Raw genomic sequence first — 13,542 nt, 5'->3', positions numbered from 1 at the left:
GTGATTTGTAACTCCAAAATGCATTGTTATATATTTTTTAAAGTCATGTCTTTAAAAAGAAATTCAGAGAAGAAAAATGTTTGCATTCAAATATTTTTTTATTTCCAATGCTCTTAAATCCTTCATGTACACCTAAGTTATAGTTTGACATTGTTTTACTATGGCTTAAGCTTTTCCTTTAGTATTTTCTTGAAGTTCAAGTCTGCAGACAACAAATTTTCCTAGATTTGTTTTATTTGAAAATATCTTTATTTGTCCTTGTCCTGGTTTGTGTCTTTTCTGGACTCTAGAAAATTATGTTCTTAATCTAACCCATTCCTGAGCATATACATATACCAAATCCACATTGTAGATAATGATTATACTTTTAGTCAGATTCTGTTACGGGGTCTTTTTTTAAAGATCACTTTTGATTAGGTTTCTTCAATTAAGGGCCTTTTATTAGACTGTGGGACCAAGAGTGTGCCCTAATCCTTTCACTGCAGTTCTATATAAATGGAGGAGAGCATAGAGAAAGAGAGCTGACATTTTACCCTGCTATGTGAGAAAATACTCCAAGATCGCCTGCAGCCCAGAGGCAGAGAGGGAGGGTCTGGATGGCTGAGAGATGAGCTATATGCTTGATTGCCCTTAGCCAAGTTTGCGAAGAAATTGAGCTTAGAAGGCAGAGCTCAGCTATAATTTTGTCTTGCCACATGGTAGGAGGCCAGGATCACCAGTGCTGACCTCTGCTGAGAGAGCATCTTTGATGATGCTTTGATTTGGACATTTTTACAGCCTTAGAATAATAAGAGTAAATTAAATTTCCATTATAAAAGCCAGCCCATTTCTGGTATTTTGCATTGGCACCCATAAGCAGAACAATAAACTCCTTTATTTTTGAAAAGCAGTTTTACGGACATTAAAATTGTTATTGACGAATAATTTCATTTTTACAGTTTGAATGGTTAATTACAGTATCTTCTCAACTCTACTATACTTTCTGATGAGAAATTAAAGATAGAATAGTTGTCTATATTATGTGTTGTTTTTTTCTTTTGCCTTTCATGATATACACATGAACTTTGGTTTCAAAATTTTACTATTATCTTGACACTATGTGTTTGTGCGTACCTCCATGCGTATATGTGTGTATCTTTCTTGGAATTCATCAGCTTTTGGATTTGTAAGTTAGTATTTTCCCCACATTTGTGTCATTTTGCTCATTAATTCTTCACATATTTTTATAGTCTTTTGTTTTTTTCTCTATTCTGGTACTTTGATCACATGTATGTTGGACAACTAAGCAGTGTTGCAGAGGCTTTTTAGAGTTCTTTTTTCCATAATGTTTTCTTTCCATTAAAAATATTGTATAATATGTATTTCTTATTACATAGACAGCCATTTTTTCTGCTTCCCTTCTCCAAACAGCTGATGAATGATCTAGTAAATTTATCACTACATTTATTCTGTTTTTTAGTTGTAGAATTTTCATTTGTTTCCCTTTCCAAGCTTGCATTAATCCATTTAGATTGCCTGTTTATTTATTTAAGCACATTTTCCATTTATTCTTTGAACGTATTTATAATAGATTCTTTAAAGGGGTTTTCTGTTAAAATGAAAATTTGCACATATATGGCTTCAGTTGTAAATGTTCAACATTTATTCCCAAGTACAGTTTACATCTTCCCTGACTCTTTAATTTCTAGCAGTTTTTCTTTGGGTATTGAACATTACAGATAATAATTGTACTGAATTAGGAATAGTTCAGTTCATTTTATATTGTACTGTCAGATAATTTTTTTGTACTTAAACTAAATACCCTTTCCAGCTTGGTCCCCAAAAAATGATATCTTTGTTCAGTTCTTTCAGATCCAGATCCATTTTTAGCTTGAACTCTCTTATGATTTTGAACTTGGCAGTTAGCCAAGAAATGTGCAGTGTTTTTCAATTTGGTGGGTTCATTTTCACTGCTGTTCCCTTGATTGCCCACCAAATTTCTGACTGAACTTCTAGTCCAAAGCTTTGTCCTCTCATCCTTTTAGCCACTAACATTTCATGTTATCTGCTTCCCAAGTTTTTCTTTTTTTTAATACTTTTTTTCCTATATAACCTACTCCCCAACCCCAACCACATCATTTTTTAAAAAATGTGTTTTTTTAAAGATATATATATATAACATTAAAAAAATGTTACATTAAAAAATATAAGAGGTTCCTGTATACCCCCCACCCCACTCCTCTCACACCAACAACCTCCCCCATCATTCTGGCATACTCATTGCACTTGGTGAACACATTTTGGGCACTGCTGCACTACACAGATAATAGTTTACCCTGTAGTTCCCACTATGATATGTTGTGCTATCATTTTCATTAGTTTCAAGGTAGTTATTTATTTCTGTTTAGATTTCCTCCTTTACCCACTGTTTTTCTAAGACTGTGTTGTTTAACCTCCATATCTTGGTGTCAGATCTGGGCCTCTGGCCCTTGCAGATTTCCAGCTTCACTCCATTGTGGTCAGAGAATTATTTTGTATGATTTCGATCTTTCTGAATTCATTGAGACTTTCCCTATGGCCTAGCATGTGGTCTATCTTGGAGAATGACCCATGAGCCCTTGAGAAAAATGTATATCCTGCTGTATTTGGGTGTAATGGTCGGTATACGTCTATTAGGTCCAGCTCCTCTAATATATTGTTCAAAGTCTTTGTTTCTTTATTGATTCTTTTTTGAGATGTTCTGTCCAATGGTGATAGTGGTGTGTTAAAGTCCCCCACTATAATTGTAGAGGCATCTATTCCTTCATTTAGTTTCTCCAGTGTTTGCCTCATGTATTTGGAGGTGCACTTGTTAGGGGCATAATTGTTTATGATTGTTCTTTCTTCTTGAAAGATTATCCCTTTCACTAAAATGTAGTGTCCATCTTTGTCTCTCACAATACTTTTGCATTTAAAGTCTATTTTGTCTGATACTAATATGGCTATTCCTGCCCTTTTTTTGTTATTGTTTGCCTGTAAGATTGTTTTCCAGCCATTCAATTTCAGTCTACTTTAATCCCTGAATCTAAGATGAGTTCCTTGTAGACAACATATAAATGGGTCATATTTCTTATCTAATCTTCCAATCTGTGTCTCTTAACAGGTGAATTTAATCCACTGACATTTAATGCTATTACTTTCAAGGAATTACTTATATTAGTCATATTTTCTTTGGATTTTTGTTTGTCATTAGTTGTTTGATTTTTTTTTCTCTTTTTGTAGTTTTAGTTGTTCTTACACTCTCCTCCAATTCTGTGTCTCCTGTTTTTTTCTTTCCTCTTACAGAACTCCCTTTAGTATTTCTTGAAGGGCAGGATTCTTGTTGGCATACTCTCTTAGTTTCTGTTTATCTGTGAATATTTTGAACTCTCCATCATTTTTGAATGCTAGCTTTGCTGGATAGAGTATTCTTGGTTGGAAATTCTTTTCTTTTAGTACCTTGACTATGTCATACCACTGCCTTCTTGCCTCCATGGTTTCAGATGAAAGATCAGCACTTAATCTTATGGAGCCTCACTTGTATGTTATGGTTCTCTTTTCTCTTGCTGCTTTTAGTATTTTCTCTTTTTCTCGATCATTGGATAATTTGACAAGTATATGTCTTGGGGTAGGCCTGTTGAGATTTATGATGTTTGGGGTGCATTGTGCTTCCTGGATATGTACATGCATCTCCCTCAATAGGTTTGAGAATTTTTCAGCCATTATTTCCTCCAATACCCCTTCTGTCCTCTTTTCCTTCTCTTCTCCTTCTGGGATGCCTATAATGTGTATGTTGGCACATTTTGCATTGTAGTTCAGGTCCCTAAGTCCCTGCTGGATTTTTTTCTATCTTTTTATCAATTAATTTGACTTCAGATGTACTCTCTTCCACATCACTAATTCTTTCCTCTGTCTCTTCAAATCTGCTATTATTTGCTGAGAGTGTATTTTTGACTTCTTGGATTGTGCTATTGATCCCCATTATATCTGTGATCTTTTTGTGTATGATCACAATTTCTTCTGTATGCTCTCCAAGTGTTTTCTTAATATGCTTAATCTCTTCACTTTATTGAATTGGTCCATGATACATGTTTTGAAAGCTTTAATTACTTGTTCAATGTTCCACTTCTCTTCCTGATTTTTAGTTTATTCATTGGATTGGGCCATGTTTTCCTGATTATTGGTTTGGTTTGTAGTTTTTTGTTGCTGTCTGGTCATCATTTTATCTTGTTGGATTTATTCTGTTGATTATCTTCTGTGTCTAGTCTTGGGGTTTACTTAGTTGTTGTTTTTGTGTACATGTTAGGTCTTCTCTCTGTCACTTTGTTCGTCTTATTCTATTTCCTTGTTGTTGGCTAAGTTCCCTTGAAGGAAAATATTAGGTGCAGAGAAAGCAAAAGGGCTAAGGTAAGAAAAATATGATAGTAGTATTGATAGTGAATGCTAGCAGAGCAACCACGTGTGATATAGGAGAATAGATATTGAACTCATGTAAGCTGTGTATAGTTATAACTGTAAAAAAAAGTGGTATACCTATAAGGAGATAGTAAACTGAATATTGGGAAGAATATAATATGAATTAAAAGGCCAGAGTGGTCAGGAGAGAGAGAAAAAGAAAAGACAATAATATAAAGAGTGAATAACTGATAGAAAACAGATTAGAGATATTAGAGATAAAAAGTCAGAAATATTGGGAGCTAAACAAAGAGATATGGAATGTAAGAGAAACAATAAATTATGGAGAGGAGAATGATGTAAAAGAAAGGGGATAGCTTTGGTAGCCAAAATCAGTACACACAGAAAAGAGAAAATTGAGGATGAGGAAGCACAGCAAATAAGAAATGTTGCCTGCAGCACTAATTTTTTTTAAAAAAAGGAAAAAGAAAGAAAGAAGGGGGAAAAAAGCAGAGCAAGAAAAAGAGAAGGAAGAAAAAGAAAAAGAAAAAAAAACAGGCAGTGTGGGGGATAAAGAGGAAGGAAATACAAGAAAACAAACCAACAGAAAAGACTAGACAAGGCCTTAGACAAAGAATCCTCTTTGCAATTGAATAAACTTCTTAGGAGTCTGACCTTTCCCCTTTATCTCTTCATCACTTCCCTCTCTCCCAAGGCAGCAGAAAGGCTGTGTGAGGGCTCCTGTAGGAAATTCAAATGGGTCCCTAGTGAACCAACTCATCTGAGAAAATAATGTTTCTTAATTTCTTGGGAGAGCACCCACCCCTTGCCAGGAACCCTAAATATGCTTTTGGAAGCCTGTAAAGCACATCCTATTGTCCCTCTCCCTTTGGTGTGCTACAAGAGAGCTAGTTAACTTTCTGACTCTACCTTCTCCCAGACCAAGTTTCCTATCCCAGGGCATTTAGGTAAATAGGACTCACTCACCAGATCTGCCTCTCCAATCTTCCTAGGTTCTCCCCAAGTCAGCTGATATGCTCCTCCAAACTCATTAAAAGGGGCGGGAAACAGAAAATTGAACCTACACTCCTTGGGCTCCTCTGCATCTCCCACCTAAACTCTCTCACTCCCAGAGTTAGTCCAAGACTTGAGGGGTAGGGCAATGCCAGATTTCCAGGAGTGCTGGGCTCGGGAAACAGAGGCCTGGGAAATTTGTGGACTCAGGGTATGTATGTCTGTGAAATTTTGGCCACAGCAGAGTTTCAGGGGATATAGGCTTGGGGTTCACACATTTTGGGAACACGGGGCTTGGAGACTCCACTCCACAATCAGCAGTTCTCAGTGAGCGCCACAGCTCTTAGCCCTAGGGGGACAGGATTTACCTTCCCACAGCTTCCAAGTTCAGTGTTAGAAACCTGCCATTCTACCTTGAGCGAGCACCAACTCTGCTGCAGTCTCACCAGATCGAAATCCAGACACCTCCCATCCCGCAGGTTCCTGAAACAGCCTGCTCCAGCAGGACTTTGTCACCACACAGCTGGTCCTTTGTAAGAGAGATGATGATGGTGTACTTACTCAGATATCATCTTGTCCCACCTCTCCCCAAGTTTTTCTTGGGTTCAGGAATTCATTTGATCTAAAGAGAGGCAAAAAGATCCTAGTCATATGTTTGAACACTGGGAATCCTTTTCAACATGACCCAGAAAATTCCTCAAACAAGATCATAGCTGCACATTGAAGTTGTAATCAAACCAAATTCATGGCCAATCAGTTGAAAATTCTCAATGACACAACCAAAATTTTCCTGAGTTATGCTATGCAAACAAAAACCTGCTTTAGAAGTTGACATTGAAGAGTCTAGAATCCAGATTTGGTTTCAGAATTGAAGAGCTAGACATTCATTGCAGAGAAGAATAGAACTTGAGGTACCTTGGAATCAATCCAAGGCCATAGGCAATTTCACCCTGCAGAGATTCAAGATAGAGAATCCAGATGGTCCCATACAGCCTATAGGTCTTCCCAGTTATGCACTTTCATCAAGGCATTTGAAACAACCCTTACCCTGGGATTGACTCCAGAGAGCAATTGTTGAAGAAATGAATGAATTCCAAAAAGAAATATTGGATTATGCTTATAATCTGATCTGCTCCTGGGCATGGTTGAGTTATGATTAGGGCACTGAGTTCCCACCCCTTGATGGGTGGGGACTCACAGAAAAAAGGCATGGCAAAGAACAGATTTGAGGGTCTCTGATGTTGGAATTTTGATGTTAGAGTTTGATGCTGAAACCTTAAGCTGGAGCCCTGGAAAGTAAGCTCACAGAGGAAACAGAAGCAAGCCCCAGGAAGAGAGAAACCCTGAGTCCAGGAAAAAGAAACCTGAGGAAGGGAGGAACCTATGAAGCCTGAACCCTCACAGACATCAGCAGCCATCTTACTCTGATGCTTGGAAATAGAATTTGGTGAGGGAAGTAACTTATGCTCTATGGCCTGGTATCTCTAAGCTCCTACCCCAAATAAATACCCTTTATAATGCCCAGCAGATTGCTGGTACTTTGCATCAGCACCCCTTAGGCTGACTAATACAGAATTTGGTACCAGGGAGTGGGGAAATGCTTTTGCAATTACCAAAATGCTGGAACAGTATTATAAATGTAAGGTATATTTTTTGGAGGAATTGTGAGATGATTGATGGAAAAGGCCTAGAAAAGTTTGAAGAGACTGTTGATAGCAATATGGATGCTAAAGAGACTTTTTATGATGCCTTAGAAGTAAATAATGAAAGTCTATTGGAAACTGGAGGAAAGGCTATCCATGTTTTAAAGTTGCAGAGACCTTAGCAAGATCAACTCCTGGTGTTGTACAGAAGGCAAAATTTGAAAATGGCTAGCCTGGGCATTTAGCTGAAGAACTTTTCAAAGTAAACCAAGAGAACACGACTCGTCTTCTGTTTGCAGCTTATAGCAAAATGCTAGATAAGAGAGATAAGCTAAGGACTAAACTGTTTTGCAAAAAGAAAACAGAAAATAATTCTGGAAATCTCAAGCCTCTGGAAATCAAACTCCTGAATAAAAGTGCCCCATTGGAGGACTTAACTAAGCTTGAAACTGGTAAATCAAGACTGAAGATGCAGTTATCTCAGAAAGACTTGTGGAAAGTCTTACTGTCTGATGGCTTGGACCCCTGTTTCCTGCATGCTAAACCAACAGACTATTTGAGAGAGCTGTATGAATAAAACCACTGTCAGCCTGGAATAAAAAGGACATGGAAAGGAGAGATTGAAGGAGAAACAGCTTTAAGAGGAAAACCATGGAAGCTGAGATCTGGAATTAAGACTTCACCTTGAGCCAAGAGAGGAACCCCCCCCCCCCCCACTGTGTACAGAGAGGGTGAGTTTGCCCCAATAGTCGAGGAGGGTGGATGTTCCTGTCTGGTGTTCTGGGAGAGTTTTGCTGCCCTAGGGTACAGAGAGGGTGGAACACATTCCCTAAGGATTAGGGTGGTTTAAGGTCAGCACCCCACAGGTCTGAAAGGGGTGGACCTGTCCCCCAAAGTTTAGGGAAGGCCAGGTGTTCAACTCATTGTTCTGAGAGGGTTGTACCTGTATGCCAAAGGTAAGGGGAAATGTTGTTTTCACATCACTGTACTAGGGGGTTTAAGAATATAACCCAAAGATTGGGTGAGGTGTGGCAATCAGCCTAACCCACTTGGAGGGAGAGGTCTGGAGTTGGTCAACACCCAAATGCTTGATGAAGGTGGAACAAAGAAAATGGTCATTAGACAAGACTGTGGAAAGGGTGGGTCTGTATATGGCCCCAAGGAGAAGAACCCATCTTCTTAAGAATGACTCTTAGACTTTGATATCAAATAGAGGATGGCCTGCAGGTTTACTGAACTGTAGAGAACACATGACTCATATTATCCTCCCAAGTTCTCCTTATTTTAATGAAAATATTTAACCTATGTCTATCCATTTCCTTTGGAAACAAATGAATTGTTTTTGCAAGTTTCAGAGGTCTATAGCAGACAGAGCTTTTCCCCAAGACAAATGGCATTTCTTTAAATTGATTATGATATGATTTAGTACTTACATTGTAACAGATTTAAGGCGTTTTTGAATATTGTAATGACTTTAAGAATTCAGAGTGTGGAGTGTAGCAGTTTGATAGAATTGATGAATTCCAAAAAGAAATATTAGATTATGCTTGTAATCTGATTTGTACCTGGGCATGATTGAGTTATGATTAGGGTGTTGAGTCCTGACGCCTTGGTGGGTGGGGAGTCTCAGATAAAAGGTATGGCAAAGGTCAGAGTTGCCGGTCTCTGATATTGGAGTTTTGATGTTGGAGTTTGATGCTGAAGCCTTAAGCTGGAGCCCTGGAAAGTAAGCTCACAGAGGAAACAGAAGCAAGCCCCAGGAAGAGAGAAAACCTGAGCCCAGAAAAAGAAGCCTGAGGAAGGGAGGAACCCATGAGCTTGAACCCTCACAGATGTCGGCAGCCATCTTGCTCCAACATGTGGAAATAGACTTTGGTGAGGGAAGTAACTTATACTTTATGTCCTAGTATCTGTAAGCTCCTATCCCAAATGAATACCCATTGTATGTCCTCCCATGGCCCACTGGATGGAACGTGGGAGAGTGTGGGCTATGGTGTGGACCACAGGCCATGGGGTGCAGCGATGCCCAGAGATGTACTCACCAGATGCAATGGATGTGTCATGATGATGCGGGAGAGTGTTACTGTGGGGGGAGTGGTGGGGTGGGGGCGGTGGAGGTGAATGGGGACCTCATATTTTTTGAATGTAGTATTTTTTTTTAATGAATAAATTGAGTAGAATTTGGGAAAAAAAAACAACCAATTTCTGGTATTTTGCATCAGCACCCCTTTGGTCAACTAATGCACAGAGTCAAGGGCCCCAATTTTGTTTCAAAACCAAAGATCAAGATTCCACATCCAGAGGAAAAGAGAACCTAATAAGGCCTTAGAACACAACAAGACCAGGGACAAAATCTCAAAAATGAGTGGGTTCAAGGTATCGGAGCCAAACATAATATCACCACCCTCACTAGCAGCTGTTTTATTTCTGTGGAATCAGAATAAGGGGGCACAGAAACAAATTCAGTGTATATGCATCATAACCTTGGAAACCAAATCTTTCTCTTTCACTGTCTCTGGGAATGCACCCTTTCTCTGAGACTACAAGGGAGCATCCTGGAAAAGGTAAGCAAGTCTTCAGGAGGCAGAGACAGTACCATGAAGCACTCCACAGCACTTCTGACCCAGCACGGCTCTAGTTTCAGCAGAACTTGAGGACAGTGAAAATAAAACTAATACATATCATTTTGTAATTATCACAGTAAGAATTGATTCAGGAAAAAGCATCAGTGTATATAAACCCCTTGCAGTGAATGTTGTATGAAAAGCAAGATAAATATTATCCCAGAGAATCTCTCCACATATTATTCACTAATTAAAAAAAGAAAATTGGTGAGTTTTCAATGAAGAAACTTGGGTGACTCCATATTAACTAAGTGTTCAAAATTCACTTCACCAACAATAAGACAATTGACATGAGGTGCTTCCTTATGTGAAGCATCTAAGAAGGACTCAATATTCTTTCCATGGAATAACTGCCAAAAGTACATAACTTTCATTTAATCATAAGGATATGCCAGGCAACCAAAACTGTGGGATGTTCTGTGAAGTCACAGACTTGTACTCTTCAGAAATGGTTTGAATAATTGTCATAAGAATGGAGAAAGAGTATGCTTATTCAGGAAATATTTAGAGATTAAGTCTCCTGAAGAGTTATCTTCTACATGTAGCAAGTGCTACCATTTACGTGGAGGAAAAAAACTCAAAGTTAGAGACGATCATGCCTAAAATTTCTCTCAGAAGATCCTCAAGAACCTGGGAATATTAGTTATCTCTTGAGAAGAGAGGTAGAAAACTGTGGTGGGTGGCAGAACTGTTTTTCACTGTATTCTTTTTCTTTTTCTTTTTTGTTGTAATATCATATATACAACTCAGAATTTCTCATTTTATGTACTTTCAAGTGTACAATTCAGTGGCATTGATTGTATTCACAATGTTGTGCTACCCTCACTGGCACCCAATACTTAACATTTTCATCACCTCAAACAGAAACTCTGCACCCATTGGGCAATAGCTCACCCATCACACACATCCCCCTACCATGGCTACTGGTAATCTGTAGCCTGCTGTCTCTGCAAAGTTTACTTATTGTGGGTATTTCATATAAATGATTTCATACAGTCATGCAGTGTTTGTCTTTTGTGTCTGGCTGATTTTCCTTGACATGACATCTTTAGGGTTCATCCAAGTTGTAGCATATATCAGAACTTCATTACTTTTTATGTCCGAATAATATTCCATTGTGAGTGAATAGAAGTACCATGATGGGAAAGCCTGGAATTCAATTTATGACATAATAGATTTGAGGTAGCCATGTAGATATTTTAAATAAATAGTTGTTAGTGAGTTGGTGCTCAGGGGAGTGCAACTGAAGGTATATTTCTCATCTTCCAACATTTGCAAAGAAAAAGAACATTCAGTGTTAATAGACACTCACATTCTAAGGAATTTTTCCTAGTGATAGACCACATATGTTTAAAACGATATTTGTACAAATTATTTTTTAAAACATTGTTTTTAACATCAGAGAATGTCAATCACCTAAATAGGCATTGCTTGGAGAGTGGATACATATATTGTAATATGGCAATGCATAGGTATTACATAGTTGGTAAAAAGCATGGGACAACTTTATGTATTCGGATATAGAATGGCATTCAAGGGACAATATTCAGTGAAAAAATAAAACTTGAAGAACAAAATGTAAAAATATATAAAAGTAATAATTAAAGAGAAGTAAACTCTTGAACTTATCCTACACAATACTGACTTTCTTGGCTAGGAAGAAAGACAATTCTCTATGCTGTTTCTTCATGCCCTTTTTTCTGTCACATGTTTGCATAATTTTATGGTAAGCCTGAGAATTGGGCAGAGTTTATATTCTGATTTTGTACTTTCATCTCTCTCCTTCCCTGGATGTTCTCTCTATATTTCCCACCATGCTTTCGTTTCTGAACTCCTACCTCTACCAACACCAGCTTACAAAGCTGTGGTTTTATTTGTCATTAGTTCTGTGCACCTTGGGAGTACTCTCAGGCAAAAACACACAAACATACAACTCTTATCCTTTTCCATTGTGGTGTTTAAGTGAAAACAATTCTCTGAGATTTCTGCCTGTTTGGATTGCAATCCAGTTTCTTCTGCTATTTTTTTTTAAATTCTGGTGTAATTTATTGGCACAAAAATTATTCAGATACAACATTGTGTCTAGACATGGCTACACTTTATACTTTGTGCATTTAGTTTAATATTTATTTTGCTCATAATTACCAATGTGTAGTAGACTTTCTCTGTGTTCAGCACCTCCATGTCAGTATTTCTGTTTCCCAAGCCTTTGCTCTAAACAAGAGCATTCAGACCTTACTGAAAATGTCTGAGAACCAGGCTATGGAAGGCCAGTTTGGGCCACCCCCCAGCACCAGAATCTCCACCCTGTGTTTGCTTGGGAGAACCGCCTAACAATCTGAATAACTCCTTTCCTACTAGCTCATGTCTTGGATTAAAGTGTGTAAATTGCAGTGTCACTAAGACAAGCAGAAGATAGACCCTTTTCACCCATATTGGTCCATTTAGCAAAAGTTGTTATCCACCGATCAGTGAGGTCATGGGATGGGAGGAAGTGGGTTTGTCCAGTTTTTATAATTATTGCCTGAGGATGGATTCAACTCACTGCTTTATACCACTATTTTCAGTAGCCAAAACTTTGGTCATTGAGCTTATAATTTCTGTTCCTTGCATTGTCATGTTTATTGACCAAATGAATTATTCTCTTGTGAAATACTTGTATATGTATTTTGCCTATTCTATTTGAGGAATTTTGTAATTACATATAAGTCTAACATCTTCCGTCACTTTGTGACCTGCATTTTTTTTCTTAATATGTCTTTTGATAATAGTTATTCATGTGAATATAATCAGATTTATTAATAGATTTATTTTATTAACCTATTAGTGTTTTCATTTTTGGTGTAGGATGTATTTATCTATCTCAGTCAATAAGCTTTTCCCTAGGGCACTTTTAAGGATTTTTTGTTTTCTCATTATTCAGGACTTTAATTCACCTAGAAATATTTCTACATATAGAGTGAAGTAAGAGTCAGTATGTTTGCTTCTTAATGATTACTCAATGGTTTCAGGATAATTTGAAAATAAAGTGTAACCTTTGTCCTAAATCGAGTAACTATAAAAGTATGGTTCTGTTTCTCACTTCTCTAGTCTCTTCCCCTAGACTATTTATCTATTTTGTGCCAACTCCACACTCTCTAAATACTGTTTTGTGTTGCTAAGTAAGTTTTGATAGCTAATAGACATCTGATAGAAGTTTTTTGGGGACACTCCAGCCCTTTTAGGAAAATAATTTTGAAGTCATTCCATCAAATCCCAATAAAAAGAAAAGTAATGATTTTAAGTAAAACTGGACTTTCCATGTGCCAACTGGGCCCTGAGCCTCAGCAGAGTTGCAACACCTACTCTCCAGTTCATTGGACTTACCCAGGTCAGCTAACAGGGAGGTGAAAATGGTCAACCACCACACCAGGGAACCGAGCATGCCTACAACTCCAAGCAGGAGAACTGCATCCATCAACAAGGTGGGATCTAAGCCCCCTCTTGATATAGAGATGAAGTGGACATCACCATCCCAGGGTCCACAGGATGGAGGAATAAAATATGGATTAGAGCGGACTTACTGGTATTCTGCTATAGAACTATTGTGACCTGTAATGGAAGAAACTGTAGCATTGATGTGGAGAAAGTGGCCACAGGAGTTGCTGAGGGCAGGGAGAGGAAGAAGAGATGTGATGTGGGGGCATTTTCAGGACTTGGAGTTATCCTAAATGATATTGCAGAGACTGATGCTGGACATTATACATCCTGCCATAATCCTCTGAAAGTACTGGGGGAGAGTGTAAACTGCAATGTGATCTATAATCCATGTGGAGCAGCAGTGCTCCAAGATGTATTCACCAAATGCAATGGATGTGCCATAATGATGA

The sequence above is a fragment of the Dasypus novemcinctus genome, chromosome 10 (genome assembly GCF_030445035.2).
Source record: "Dasypus novemcinctus isolate mDasNov1 chromosome 10, mDasNov1.1.hap2, whole genome shotgun sequence".
Lineage (NCBI taxonomy): Eukaryota > Metazoa > Chordata > Mammalia > Cingulata > Dasypodidae > Dasypus > Dasypus novemcinctus.
This window is presented reverse-complemented; position numbering follows the sequence as displayed.